General features: G+C 40.5%; 1 protein-coding gene across 1 annotated transcript in view; it reads left to right on the forward strand.

The window, feature by feature from the left end:
* Window positions 1–15481, forward strand: part of JMY (junction mediating and regulatory protein, p53 cofactor) — a 95682-nt gene that overhangs the window by 14052 nt on the left and 66149 nt on the right.

A 15481-nucleotide genomic window follows, 5' to 3' on the forward strand; every position in this document is an offset into this window, starting at 1 on the left:
TTAAACACCTTGCCTGCTGTGTTGCTTCAGCCACTGAAATATTGCCCTTTTACTTGTAGATTATTGTATGTTAGTTTTTTTTTTGAATATTGGTTTTGACTTTGCCAAATAAAAATGAAAAGGTTATGCCAAAGAATTGTAGAAATGAGGGCAGAGCAATAGCACAACAGTTAGGTGTTTGCCTTGCATGCTGCCAACATAGGACAGACCCGATTCGAATCCTGGCATTCTACATGGTCCCCTGAGCCTGCCAGGAGCGATTTCTGAGCACAGAACCAGGAGTAATCCCTGAGCGCTGCTGGTGTGACTCAAAAACAAATAAAAAACAAACAATAATTATAGAAATGAAAATCAAATGAGTTTTAGTTGAGTTGAAAACTGCATGGAAATTAATATCTATTATTTGGTAAAAGGAAATTACAGACTGAAGCCTGTCTAGATGCTTTCTTTTATAAATAGAATGTTAAAAAGTCTGACTCCCTGGAGGACCTCAGAATTGGTTCTAAGCAGGTTTACCACTGTACAATGTCTGGTGAAAGCTAAAACTTATTTTATTTTTCTATGTGGAAGTATTCATAAGTGAATTGGGTAGAGGAACAGGGATTTTTTTTTGTTTGTTGGTTTGTTTTTGGGCCACACCCAGTGGTGCTCAGGGGTTACTCATGGCTCTTGTGCTCAGAAATTGCTTTTAGCAGGATTGGGGGGCCTTATGGGATGCTGAGGATTAAACCTGGGTTGACCAAGTGCAAAGCAAACACCCTACCTGTTTTGCTATGACTCAGTTTACCACAATATCTGCTGTGCTATCACTCAAGTATTGAACAGGTCTTTTTTTCTTTTTGGTTTTTGAGTCACACCTGGTGACACTCAGGGGTGGCTCCTGGCTATGCACTCAGAAATCGTTCCTGGTTTGGGGTCCATATCGGATGCGGGGGGCTGGGGGGGATCGAACCACTTGTCCATCTTAGGATAGCACGGGCAAGGCAGATGCCTTATTGCTTGTGCCACTGCCCGACCCCTGCTCAGGTATTTCTTATCTGAAGTATTTAGCGTTATTGTTGATTTGCTAAAAGAAAACTGCAAGGAGTTCTGGTATTAAATGGTTATTTATTTATTTTGGTTTTTGAATTTTGAGTCACACCTAGTAGCACTCAGGGGTTACTCTTGTTCTGAGCTCAGAATGCTCCTGGCACGCTTGAGGGACCATATGGGATGCTGGGATTCGAATCACCATCAGTCCTGGGTGGACTGCGTGCCCTACCACTGTGCTATCTCTCCAGCCCCAAATAATTCTATTTTTATTTCATTTTATCTGCTTGTGTACCATTTCCCATCCCTCACTTACCCCTCCCTTTTCCATTAAATATTTCATTGGTGGCCAGGAAAATAGTATGAAGGTAAAAACCCTCAACCTTGCAGTGACTTATTCTGGCTTGATCCTCAATACTGCAGGCTCCCCCAAACACTACAAGGAAATTTACCTGAAACAATTGTTTTTATAAGTAGCTCATGAATGCCTCCATTCAACCCCCAAAATAATTTTTTAATTTAATTTTGGTACATCCTAGACTCCTAAGTTTGTTCTCTTTTCTGGGGTCTAGAGAAATAGCAGAGCAGCATGTCTTGCATGGTGTGGACTTGGGTTAGATGCTTAGCACCCTAGGTGTTGCATGAGCCCACCAGTTGCAAGACCTGAGCACAGCCAGGTGTAGTCCGAAACAACTAGACCTCAGAAAACCCAACACATTTGGCTTTCTTTCATGTAAGAGGAGAAAGACTTATGAGTGGAACTGTATTTTCATTCATGGTGTTCATATTCTGCAATGTGAAGCCATATTGGAAAATGTGTCCAGCTCACTTTAGTTTTTTTTTTTTTTTTAACTGGTGGGAGGGCCTTCTCCCTTTGGGCCACACCCTGCAGTGCTTAGGGCTTTGTGGCGCTGTGCTCAGGGATCATTCCTAGATGGTGCTTAAGGAATCAAACCAGGGTCAGTTATATGCAAGGGAACATAACTCCTATACTATTTCTTCAGCTCTTTGTAGTTAGTATTTATGTTGAAAGTATTTCCTTTTAAGTAAAATAAAACTAACTTGCCAAGTATCTTTGAAGAATGCCAAATTGGTTCAATATTGCCAGTTGCCTTTATATGTAACATAGGTTTTAGCTTTTAATAATTAACAAGTGATCAATAATATAGAAATAGTTCATAATTGGGGATGGAGCAATAGCACAACCTTGTTTGCTTTGCGTGCAGGGCATTTGCCTTGCACAGGAGAGTAACTGCTCAAGTTTATATATAGGATTTAGAAAATCCCACTTCTTCAAATAGCAAACCTGTAATCCCAGATTCAGAGAATTTACCTGATTGGCAGGTACACAATTGAGTTTCCCTACTAGGCACAGGAGTTATCTTCTTCCTCACTTGCATTATTTGCAGCAATTAACCCACTTGAATAAATAGGGGTCCACTGAGATAGCTTTAAGAAATGGAACACAGGGGCCTGAGATATAGCATGGAGGTAGGGCATTTGCCTTGCATGCTGAAGGATGGTGGTTCGAATCCCGGCATCCCATATGGTCCTCTGTGCCTGCCAGGAGCGATCTCTGAGCATAGAGCCAGGAGTAACCCCTGAGTACTGCTCGGTGTGACCCAAAGACCACAAAAGAACAAAAGGGGCCGGAGATATATAGCATGGAAGTAAGACGTTTGCCTTGCATGCAGAAGGACAGTAGTTCGAATCCAAGCATCCCATATAGTTCCCCAAGCCTGCCAGGAGCGATTTTTGAGCATTCTGGATGTGACCCAAAGCAACAATAACAACAACAAATGAACTAATATATCAACCCTCCTAAAGAAATTTTTCTATACACAATGATTTCTACTATGACTACCAAGCTAAAAACCCTCATTAAATTATATTCAGATGCAGATAATAGAAATAATATGGGCATAGGAGATAGTTTGAAGGGGTGGAGTACATTCTTTGCATGCTAAAGCCCCAAAGCATGGAATAATAGTTCTCAGAACTGCTCAGAAAGATTCCCTGATAACCACATAGCTCCTGAGCACTGCTGGATATGGTTCCCCCACCCCAGACAACAAAAATAAATAGCATATTTTATGAATGAAAAAAGGGTTCAGCCTTTGGTTTCAGTTAGTTGTGAGTTGCTTACCACATGCTTTGCATGTGAAAGACCCAGGTTCAACTCCTTGCACTGCATGGTCCTCTAAGCACTTCTAAAGATAACTCAAGAGCATAGAACAGAAAGTAGCTTCTGAGTACTGTCAGGAAAGGAAAGGAAAGGAAAGGAAAGGAAAGGAAAGGAAAGGAAAGGAAAGGAAAGGAAAGGAAAGGAAAGGAAAGGAAAGGAAAGGAAAGGAAAGGAAAGGAAAGGAAAGGAAAGGAAAGGAAAGGAAAGGAAAGGAAAGGAAAGGAAAGGAAAGGAAAGGAAAGGAAAGGAAAGGAAAGGAAAGGAAAGGAAAGGAAAGGAGAAAGGAGAAAGGAGAAAGGAAAAAGGAAAGGGAAGGGAAGGGAAGGGAAAAGGGAAGGGAAGGGAAAAGGGAAGGGAGAAGGGAAGGGAAGGGAAAAGGGAAGGGAAGGGAAAAGGGAAGGGAAAAGGGAAGGGAAGGGAAGGGAAGGGAAAAGGGAAGGGAAGGGAAGGGAAAAGGGAAGGGAAGGGAAGGGAGAAGGGAAGGGAAGGGAAAAGGGAAGGGAAGGGAAGGGAAAAGGGAAGGGAAGGGAAGGGAAGGGAAAAGGGAAGGGAAGGGAAGGGAAAAGGGAAGGGAAGGGAAGGGAAAAGGGAAGGGAAGGGAAGGGAAGGGAAGGGAAAAAGGAAGGGAAGGGAAAAGGGAAGGGAAGGGAAAAGGGAAGGGAAAAGGGAAGGGAAGGGAAAGAAAGAAAGAAAGAAAGAAAGAAAGAAAGAAAGAAAGAAAGAAAGAAGGAAGGAAGGAAGGAAGGAAGGAAGGAAGGAAGGAAGGAAGGAAGGAAGGAAGGAAGGAAGAAAAGAAAAGAAAAGAAAAGAAAGAGGGAGGGAGGGAGGAAGGAAGGAAGGAAGGAAGGAAGAAAGAAGGAAGGCAGGCAGGCCCGGAGAGATAGCACAGCGGCGTTTGCGGGGGGGGGGGGGGGAGGGAGGGGCGAGGGAGGGGGAGGGAGGGGAGAGGGGAGAGGGGAGAGAGGAGAGAAGAGAAAGAAAAAAGAAAGAAATGGAACACAGAATTTGTGTTTTCAAGGTTGGCTTATTGTATCCCAGGCATTGTCTAGCTCTAAGTTCCTCTGAGCCTGTGACCCTGGAGACCCCCAAACAATGACTCATCAGGTTTTTCATGTCACCAAGTATCACTTGGACTATTTCCCCATCTCTCAATAAGAAACCACACTGAATACAACTAAAAAAAGTAAAAGGAGTATGTAGCATAGGATTGTTGGGCAGTTTTTTCCGTTGCTGTAATTATGGGGAACCTTAGTTTATTGAACTACTTATACTCATTTACTCCTTTAAGAGCATGGTGGATAGCTCTTGTCCTAGAGACTTCTTTTTTTTTTTTTTTTTTTTTTTTTGGTTTTTGGGCCACTCAGAGGGGTTACTCCTGGCTATGCACTCAAATCGCTCCTGGCTTGGGGGACCACATGGGATGCCCAGGGATTGAACCACTGTTCGTCCTAGGCTAGCCTGGGCAAGGCAGATGCCTTACCTCTTGCGCCACTGTTCCGCCCCGTCCTAGAGACTTTATGCTGTAAACAGGATTTTGCTGTATATATCAAAAATCGAGAGTTTGCAGGTTAAGGTACTTAACCTTTTTTAAAAAATATTTCATTTAATATAATTACTACTGTTTAAGGTTGTGGTATTGATGTTCTAAGTCTATACCAAAGTACCCATAACCACCACTGACTTTATGCCACCTTTGGTCTGATCTTCATTCCCACTTCAGACTTTCACCTGTTTCTCCTACTCTTTGTTAATCAGTTTTGTAATCCAAGGCCTTTGTTTGTCATTGTGTGATACTCTCTATTCCCTAGTTATGTCTTTATGCCACAAATAAGTGAGATAATCCAGTATTTGCTCCTCTTCTCCCTCTGATTTACTTTGCTTAATATGTTACCCTCCATTTTCATTCATGTTGCAGCAAATTGTATGATTTCATCTTCTGCATAATATTTCTGTGTGTGTGTGTGTGTGTGTGTGTGTGTATTGAGCAGCCATATGTAGTTCAGGCAAATTAAGCACCCTACTGTACTATCTGTTGTCCTTTCATCTGTGTTGGACATTTGGGTTGCTTCCATATCTTGGGTATTGTATTCAGTTTGCACTGAACATAGGTGCACTTTTATCTTTTTGAATTAATGTTTTTGTGTTTGGGATTAGATACCAAAGAAATGTTAAATGAGTTAACTTGGAATTCTTTCTTTGTTTTCTGAAAAGTCTCCATAATGTTTTTGAGAGGCCTCTCTTGATTCCCACTAACAGTAAATGAGAATTCCTTTTTCACATCACTACCATCACTAGTAAAACGTTTTTGTGTCTTTTTGTTAGCCATTCTTAGGGGTGTGAGATGAAAGCTCATTATTTTGATTTGCATATTTTTAATAATAAGGTGGCGATGAACACTTCATATGCTTACTGGCCATCTGTATGTCTTCAGAAAAATATCTGTTTATCTCTTCCCACTTTTTTTGTTTTGTTTTTGTTTTGGGCCACATCCTGTGTTGCTCAGGGGTTACTCCTGGCTTGGTGCTCAAAAGTCGCTCCTGGCAGGCTCGGGGAATCATTTGAGACGCTGGGAATTGAACCCAGGTCTATCCATGGTCGGCCTCATGCAAAGCAAAGACCCTACTGCTGTGCTATCTCTCCGGCTCACCTTTCCATATTTTAAATTGTTGGTTTTTGCTGTTGAGCAGTTTGAGTGTTTTATATATACTTTGGATATTAATCTTTTATCTGATATTTTGTACAATTTTTGTTTTGTTTGTTTGAGCACCTGGTGGTGCTCAGGGGTTACTTCTGGCTCTGCAGTCATAAATTATTCCTGACAGGCTTAGGGACCATATGGGATGCCAGGGACTGAACCCAGGTTGGCTGCATGCAAGGCAAAAAATGCCCTCCTTACCTGCTATTGCTGCAGCTCTCTATGAACATTTTTTCGCATTCATTATCATGTCTTTAATTTTAGCCTGTTTCTTTAAAAAGCCTGGAAGGTTTTTAATTTGATGTAATCTCATGTTTTACTAGGAGCCTTAACAGAATTAAATTGGGGAAGCAAAAAACCAAACTAGTGCTTTTTTGGGAAACAAAAGTGGAGAGAACTATTTTACTCACTAGACTACTGTTTAATCAGTATGTTCCTTATTTCTTTTAAATGACTAGGGCAAAATAACTGTGCATGTCTGTGTGTCCATGTGTCCCAAGTGGTACTTAGAGGGCCCAGAATGGTTTAATGTTAGGATCCAAGAATGTAGTGCTGCTCAGGCTATGCATGCACTTTAATTCTTGTACTATTTCTTGGGTCATTTACCTGCTTAACATTTTGTTTGTTTGTTTGTTTGTTTAGGGGCCACACCTGACAGTGCTCAAGGCTTACTCCTTGGAGTTTGGGATATCTAACCTGGGTCTGCTGATTGGGAAGCAAGCTTCCTACACACTACTCTCTATCCCCTGTTTTGTTTTGTTTGAATCATATTCATTGGTTCTCAAGGAATGCTCCGTGCCTAGTGCTTGGGGGCAGGTATATGCTGTGGTAGGCATCAAACCTGGGCTCCTGACTCTCTATCCCCTGTTTTGTTTTGTTTGAATCATATTCATTGGTTCTCAAGGAATGCTCCGTGCCTAGTGCTTGGGGGCAGGTATATGCTGTGGTAGGCATCAAACCTGGGCTCCTGACCTTTGAACTATTCCCCCAGCTCTGCAGTTAGTTCTATTTGATGAGGCCTTTTTTTAAACACGCCCCCCCCAACCAATGCAACATTCCCACCACCAATGCACCTCATCTCCCTCCACCCACACTTCCTGCTTGAGAGCCTTCAATGCAGATGTATTGTAGTCTTCAGATCTGTCTACATTTGATTCGGTTTACATCCATTAGTGAGTCTTCTCAAATTTAGCAAAGCTGCATATTTTCCACATTTTAAATTTAGGTCTGCCCTGTATATCTCAAACACTCATAGTTCTGAGTAATCCAACTCTCTCCATTTTCTTTGTACTCTGTGTATGAGTATATGCGTTATTTCTAGCACTTTACACCTTTCATATATCATAATCTGCCAATGTCCACAATTCCTTTTTTATTTTAAAAACTGAATCTTACCAGTTTAGTAATGTTACATAACAGAAGCAGGTTAGTAATTATTTTTTTCCCAGTTGAGTTATTCTAGCACAGGCAATAGGATCGGTTTGAACTAACAAAATCTAATGTTTAGTAAATGGCATCTTTTGTGGTTTTAAAATGCACTTTCCTAAGAATTTTTCAAATACTTAGATTAAAATAGCATGTCAGTTGGAGCTAAAATTGGTTCTAAGGTGATCTAATGTTGGGGAAAAGTGAAACTTTATAGCAAAGAAGACAAATTAATAAATTAGCAGTGTTAGGTGATGCCTTGGATTTCTTTGCAAGAGTATTAAGTTTAGTTCCTGCATAATAGCTTTGTAAAGTACTGTTCTATTTGAGAGCTCAAAGGCAAATGGTAATAGATATAATAAGCATATAATACTTATAGCTGATTTTTGTCCTATTGATTACACACATTAGTGAAGTACTATTGTGATTTAAGTAGCAAACCTAAGGACTTGATGTTGTGCTGCGGAACGTATATAAACGGCTGCATTATGTGTGCTTTAGTGACTGTAAGAAGAACTCAAAGATACCTAGTATCTGGGGATAGTCTTACTATGGAATAATGGCATTTGCTGATCTTTGTGAATGACTTTCAGAAATTGTATTACTGAGATAGTGCTACTGTTTTGGTTTTGTGTATTCTTACAATAAAATTTGGCTCTTCCATAATATTTTCTTTTTAGTTTTTAGCATTTTACCTGCAATGCTCAGGGGTTACTCTGACTGCTCTCTGCAATTCTTCCTCTGGGCTCAGGGCACCATATGGAATGCCAAAGATTGAACTGTAGCAGGACAGATGCAAGGCAGTTATCTATTCTCTGTACCCTGTATCTCTTTGAGATGTTGATGTGCAGTTTTTTCTTTCTTGTTACGTCTTTGGCTTTGCTGTTATAGGCTAGTATTAATCTTATAAAAACGATAAAATTGGGTAAAATTCCCATTCGTTATATTGGACAAGGTTGTAGAAAATTGGCCATTGTCTTTAATATTGTCTGAGAATTTACTCTAGTGAATCTGTCGTTTCCCTGAAGCTAATTTGGAAGGTTAATTTACTGAGCTTGAGGGATGGGTAGCATTTGGGCTACACCAGGCAACGCTAATGGGCTTCTCATACCTCGGACTCAGGGCTGTATGCTGGAAAGGAGGCATGGAGTGGTATTGATGGAACCAAGCACCCTATAAGCCCCTGTGCTTCCTTTCCTTCTTGGAACCAATGTAGATTAAGCCTTTTTAAATTTTGAGCTTTGTTATATTCTAAGGAAAACAGTCCATTTCACTTATTTTATCAAATGTGTGGAGATATCATTGTTCAAAAAAATTTTTTTAACAATTTTAAAAACCTTACTATCAGTATGCTGACCATTTATAATATCAGTAATTTCTTTTTCTTTGTTAATTTTGCTAGAGATTTATCTGTGTTATGAATCTTTTTGTTTTGTTTCTTGGGGTTACTCCTGGCTCTGTGCTAAGAAATCACTTCTGGCAGGCGCCGGAGGACCTTATAGGATGCCGGAAATTGAACCTGGGTTGGTTGTGTGCAAAGCAAATGCCATACCCGCTGTGCTATCTCTCTGGCCCCCTAAAGTACTAGACACATTTTTATTGATATTTTCCCCTGTTTTCTTTGAGTTTCATTTATGTATACAGATATTATTTTTATTTGTATTTACTTAGCTTTTATGATTTTTTTATGGAGAAAGTAATTGAATTTAGAATTCTAATATTTACATTTGATGAAGTAATGTTTTTTAGTATTGCTTTTTGTTATGTTCCAAATTTTATGGTAGGTTGTTATTTCATTTGGTGGTTGTTTTTTGTTTGTTTGTTTGTTTGTTTGTTTTGTTTTTGGATCACACCCAGCAGTGCTCAGGAATTACTCTTGGCTCTGCACTCAAAATCTCTCCTGGCAGGCTCTGGGGGACCATCTGGGATGCCAGGGATTGGTAGCCTGCAAAGCTATTGCTCCGGCCCCTTGGTTCATATTTAAACTTTCCTCTTTAGACCTTCTTTGACTCGTGTATTTAAAATTACTTGTTTAATTTCCAATATTACAAGTTTTCCTGTTACTTTTCTGTTGTGATTTTTGTTTGTTTTTGGGTCACATCCAGCAGCACTCAGGAGTTACTCCTGGCTCTGTGTTCAGAAGTCACTCCTGGCAGGCTCCGGGACCTCATGGAATGCCAGGAATCAAACCAGGGTCTGTTCTGGGTCGTCTGCATGCAAGGCAAATGCCTTACCTACCACTGTGCTGTCACTCCGGCCCAAGATTTTTATTCTTTTTTAGTTTATTTTTGTTCTTAGGCCACATTCGATAGTGCTCAGGAATTACTCCTGGCTGTGTACTCAGGAATTATTCCTGGCTGACTAAGGGGACCATGTGGGATGCCAGGGATCAAACTTGGCTCTGCTCTGTGTAAGGCAAAAGCCTTATCCACTGGACTATTGCTTCAGCCTCTGAGATTTATTATTCCAAATTAGTTCTTGTGTATGTTAGGCCTGAATGTGGTAAGCTTAGGGGAAATGGATGCTGGGGATTGAACCTGAGTCATCCAGATACTAGGCAAGTGCCCTAACCATAACTATCTCACTGGCCCTCATCTAACTTTGAATGTATGTGTCTTTATTTGAAGTTACTCAGAAAACTTACAGTGTGTCTTTATTTTTGTATCGTCCATGACACTATTGATATGTTTAGATCTTATTTGTTATCGTTTTTGTTTAGGACACAGCTGATGGTGCTTAGGCATCACTCCTGGCTCTGCACTCAGGAATAACTCCTGGAGGTGTTCAGGGGACATATGGGATACCAGGGATTGAACCCGGGTCAGCTATGGTTTAAGGCAAATGTGCTATCCACTGTGCTATTGGCTCCAGTTCTTAATTATACTTATTTAGTAGTTGTCCTTGTCTGTGCAATATATATCTATAACCCATCCAAACCTTTTACATATATTCTACCTTGTTTATAATTCATGTACCTTGTACTGGGGGGTTTCCAATTCTTCCCTTTAACCATGAGATACAATAGCCACTGAACATACTGCGACAGTTATTTTGAACAAACTATTATTAGATCTGTTAAAAAGAGAAAGATGTTATTTTGCATTTATTCTATAATTTTATTTCTTTTTTATCTAGATCTAGGTTTCTGACATACTATTTTTCTTCTTTTTGTTAATCTTTTCTTTAACATTTCTTGCAAGACAGGCCTACAGGCATGAAATTCCTCAGTTTATGTTTACCCAAGGAAGTCTTTATTTCTACTTCCTTTTTGAAGATAATTTTAATGGATACAGAATTTTAGTTTAGTGGTCCCACCCTGAACTGATTGTTTGCTCTACTCACTGCTTGCGTGATTTCTGAGATGTACATTATAATTCTCATCTTTGTTCTGTATAGGTCCCACATTTGAATGTTTGGATCCTTTTTTCCCTCCATTTCAGTTTTTTTGAGTTTCATTTTTTAAACGTATTTTTCTTTATTTAAAGAAAATTGCATAGTTGATAGTTGATCATAATACATTTATTTCCAAATAGTGAGAGCAAAGCCTTATTTTTGGGAGGGGGAATACCTGGTACTTCGGGCTATGTGCTCATAATTCACTCCTGGCTTGGGAGACCATATGGGATGCCAGGGATCAAACTCAGGTTTGTCCTAGGTCAGCTACATGCAAGGCAAATGCCCTACCGCTGTGCTATTGCTCTGAGCCCAAGCAAAACTATTTTAAAAAAATAAGTAAAAAGAAAAAGGAAAGAAGAAAAGTTTTAAAAAGGGAAAAGTACAGTAGTAAGTACATTTGTGAAAATTATTGTCTCTGCCATGAAATCATTAATACACTGGAGAAAGTTTATTAAGCTCTTGTTGTTAGCTGTCCATTCTGTTAAAGTGGTGTGTTTCTATTAAGGATGACAGCATCAAACAAATTCAAACAGAAATTCAAACACTATTACTAATACTGTGTCTTTTTTGGGCCTTTTCTCAGGATGGACCGCAGTTTGATCCCCCGGCGTTCCATATGGTCCCCCAAGCCAGGAGTGATTTTTGAGCGCATAGCCAGGAGTAACCCCTGAGCGTCACCAGGTGTGGCTGAAAAACCAAAAAAAAAAAAAAAAAAAGAAGAGTGATCCTGTCATTGCTCTGGGAATCACATGTGGTGTCGAGGATCAAACTAGTGGTTGGATACAAGGCAAACACCTTAACTACTGTACTATCTTTCGATTCTGAGTCTTTTAATTTTTTTTGTTTTTGTACCATGCTTAAGGCTTATTCCTGGCTCTGCCCTCAGCCATTACTCCTGGTGAGCTCTTGGCATCATAGGGAGTTCTGGGGATTGAACCAGGCTCAGCCTCAGACAAGGCAAGAGCCTTACCTACTGTAATATTGCTCCTGTTTTTTTTTGTTGTTGATGGCTTTTGGGTCACACCGAAAATTTTTTAAGCTAAAGGCGAAAATGGCATGCTGGGGCCCGCAGAGATAGCACAGCGGCATTTGCCTTGCAAGCAGCTGATCCAGGACCAAAGGTGGTTGGTTCGAATCCCGGTGTCCCATATGGTCCCCAGTGCCTGCCAGGAGCTATTTCTGAGCAGACAGCCAGGAGTAACCCCTGAGCACCGCTGGGTGTGGCCCAAAAACAAAAAAAAAAAAAGAAAGAAAATGACATGCTGGATAAAAGGAGCTGAGATGAAAGCCATTAGTGTGTGAGCTTTTGTTTATTTGAGAAGTAAAGTCTGTTAGTAGCTGTAGGTATGTTCTCACCTTTCATGTGTCAGAGGCTACACTTTCCTCTTGTCTATGTATTTTTTCAGTTTGTTTCACCCTTGTTTTGGGTTTTCCTAGTTTTTGAATATGATTTAAAATGTGAATTATTTTTCAATTTCCTGTTATATAGGGGCTCTGTTTATATCATGTAAAGTACTGGGGGAAAGGAAGTACTAACATTAATTTTCACTCTGGATTTGCCTGTCCTCTTGTACTGAAGTCTTAACAAGTGCTTAGCAGTTTCTCTTACTCTATTCTATGAGATTTGAAGATTAGAAAGGTAAGGAATTGGGCATTTCTCTCTCCGTAGGTCCATTAGCTTCTGAAACTTTAGCTAGAATCTAGTAAAATAGTTTTTTTGGAGATTAGGCCCTGGTAAGAATCAAATATTCCATAGACATTTTAAAAATTGTTGCCTTTAACTTTTTCCTGCTCCAAATCTGAAGAGATTGTTTTCCTTCGATTTGATAAAACTTGAGGAAAACTAAAAAGTACCACATACCCCCTCTTCCCCACCTCCGATTTTAACTTAAATCTCTCTACAATGATACTCCCCCAAATTCATAAAGAGTTTAGATTTCCTTATTCCATTGTTTCCCAGTTTTTTGTTCTTGGTCTTCTGCTCCATTGAGGTATAATGTTTCTACCTTTCTAAAAGTTAGGGGGTTTGCAATTTTCCCTTTGATCCTTATTCTTGAATAAAGAGTTAAGTTTCAATTTACCTTTGTACATACACACATACATACATTTATATAACACATATCAGTGTTGTATATATATGCACATAATTTTATTTATGATGGGATTATACTATGAGAAACAAATAAAAATGTGATAACCAGGAGAATTTCTTAGATTACATTGGCTCTAAACCTCTATACTCTTGGTTCTGAACCGCGTTGTTTCATTGTCATCAAGGCTAGTGTGTATAGGTGCATTTATGTCTGTGTCCTTAACTTCTGAGGTATCTGGAAGATGAATGCAATTCACAGATTTTGAGAGGTTTTTGTACTATTCAGCGGTCTCCAAAGTCTCACTTGTGTCTCTGCATTATCTACTCTCTTGAAAACCATTTTTAAAGTTCACTTCACTGATGGATTTCTCAGGTTTAGCCAGTAATTGGCCATAGCCAACAACTACCAAGGATTGATATCTCTCTCCCTCCCTCTATTCCTTCCCTCTACATCCTCCCTCTCTCCCTCCCTCCCTCCCTCTCTCCCTTCCTCCCTTCCCTCCTTCCTTCCTTCCCTCCCTTCCTCCCTTCCCTCCTTCCTTCCTTCCCTCCTCCCTCCCTCCCTCCCTCCCTCCCTCCCTCCCTCCCTCCCTCCCTCCCTCCCTCCCTCCATGCCATCTTTCCTTCATCCTGTTTCTCCCTCCCTCCTTCCCTCCCTTTCACAGTATTTGGGTTTCATGAATATGTTATTTAGTGCATGTGTAATACACCATATTTAACTCAACACTAAGTTAAGTTTCAATTTTATATTTCCTCCTTTGACCTGATTTACCTCTCCTGATAATATTCCCTAGTGGGTTTTGTACTCTTAAAATTTCATTTTTGAGGACAGCAGTGGGGGCATTTGCCTTGTACACAGCCAATTCAGGATCGACAGTGGTTTGAATCCTGACATTCCATATGGTCCCCTGTGCCTGCCAGGAGCGATTTCTGAGCACAGAGCCATGAGTAATCCCTGATCACTGCTGGGTGTCACCCAAAAACCAAAACAACAATTTTGTTTTTGCTTTATCTGTTTTTAATACAATATATGCACATATGTATGTGTGTATGTGTTCCTCCAATGAATGGCCTTTTACAGTACTGTATCATCTGACTTACTAAACATAGCACCTTCTTGGTTGAGAATATTGTAAATAATTTTGTAGGGTGTGTATGTGTCTAGAGCCATCAATTGATGGATATTTAGGTGGTTTCTAACTCTTTTTTTTTTTTTTTTGGTTTTTGGGCCACACCCTGTGACGCTCAGGGGTTACTCCTGGCTATGCACTCAGAAGTTTCTAACTCTTGACTAGTGTAGAGAATACTACAATATGCATAGGAATAAATATATATCTTTGAATTGGTGTTTTTTTTTTTAATATTTTCCATCTTAATGTCCTAGGGTTGGTTAAGTATCATATGGATCGGATCATCTGTTTTTAGTGTGAGTGGTACAGGATGGAACTCAAGGATCTCGCATATATGAGACATAATGTTCTACCACTGTGCTATACCCTTGACTTTTAAGAATTTAGGGAGCAGGGGCTGGAGAGATAGCATGGAGGTAAGGCGATTGCCTTGCATGCAGAAGGTCTGTGGTCCGAATCCCGGCATCCCATATGGTCCCCTGTGCCTGCCAGGGGTGATTTCTGAGTGTAGAGCCAGGAGTAACCTCTGAGCACGGTCAGGTGTGACCCCAACCCCCCCCCAAAGAAAGAATTTAGGGAGCACTTGTGATTCCTCCCTCCCTCCTTCCTTTAGTTTTTCTTTTCTTTTCTTTTCTTTTTATTTTATTTATTTATTTATCTTTTTTTTTTTGGTTTTTGGGCCACACCCAGTGACGCTCAGGGGTTACTCCTGGCTATGCGCTCAGAAGTTGCTCCTGGCTTGGGGGACCATGTGGGACGCCGGGGGATTGAACCGCGGTCCGTCCTAGGCTAGCGCAGGCAAGGCAGGCACCTTACCTCTAGTGCCACTGCCCGGCCCCTTCTTTTTTTTATTTTTATTTATTTATTTACTTATTTTTTTTCCTTTGGTTTTTTGGGCCACACTCATTTGATGCTCAGGGGTTACTCCTGGCTAAGCGCTCAGAAATTGCCCCTGGCTTGGGGGGACCATATGGGATGCCTGGGGATCAAACCGCAGTCCTTCCTTGGCTAGCGCTTGCAAAGCAGACACCTTAACCTCTAGCGCCACCTCACTGGCCCCATTCTTTCTTTCTTTTTTTTTGGTTTTGGTTTTGGTTTTTGGGTCACACCCAGCAGCTCTCAGGGGTTACTCCTGGTTTTACGCTCAGAAATCGCTCCTAGCAGGCTTGGGAGACCATATGGGATGCCAAGATTCGAACCACCGTCTTTCTGCATGCAAATGCCTTACCTCCATGCTATCTCTCTAGCCCCCACAAGTGATTTCTTTAGAGAGACCATGTGTGGTGCCAAGGGTTAAACCCAGGACTACCATGTAAATATGGCTCAAGTATTTAAAGCCATCTTAGCCTCTAGCCTTATTTTAAAATTTTGAGAAATCTTTATATTCTTTATGATTACAGTACTTTATAATCCCACCAGATTTATAAAGGTTCATGTTGCTTTTATTTTTTTATTCATTTTGTTTACTTTGTTAGGGCCACCCATCTATTTTCAGGGCTTATTCCTGGCAATGTATTCAGGAATCACTC

This window comes from Suncus etruscus, chromosome 2, assembly GCF_024139225.1.
Source record: "Suncus etruscus isolate mSunEtr1 chromosome 2, mSunEtr1.pri.cur, whole genome shotgun sequence".
Taxonomy (NCBI): Eukaryota; Metazoa; Chordata; class Mammalia; order Eulipotyphla; family Soricidae; genus Suncus; species Suncus etruscus.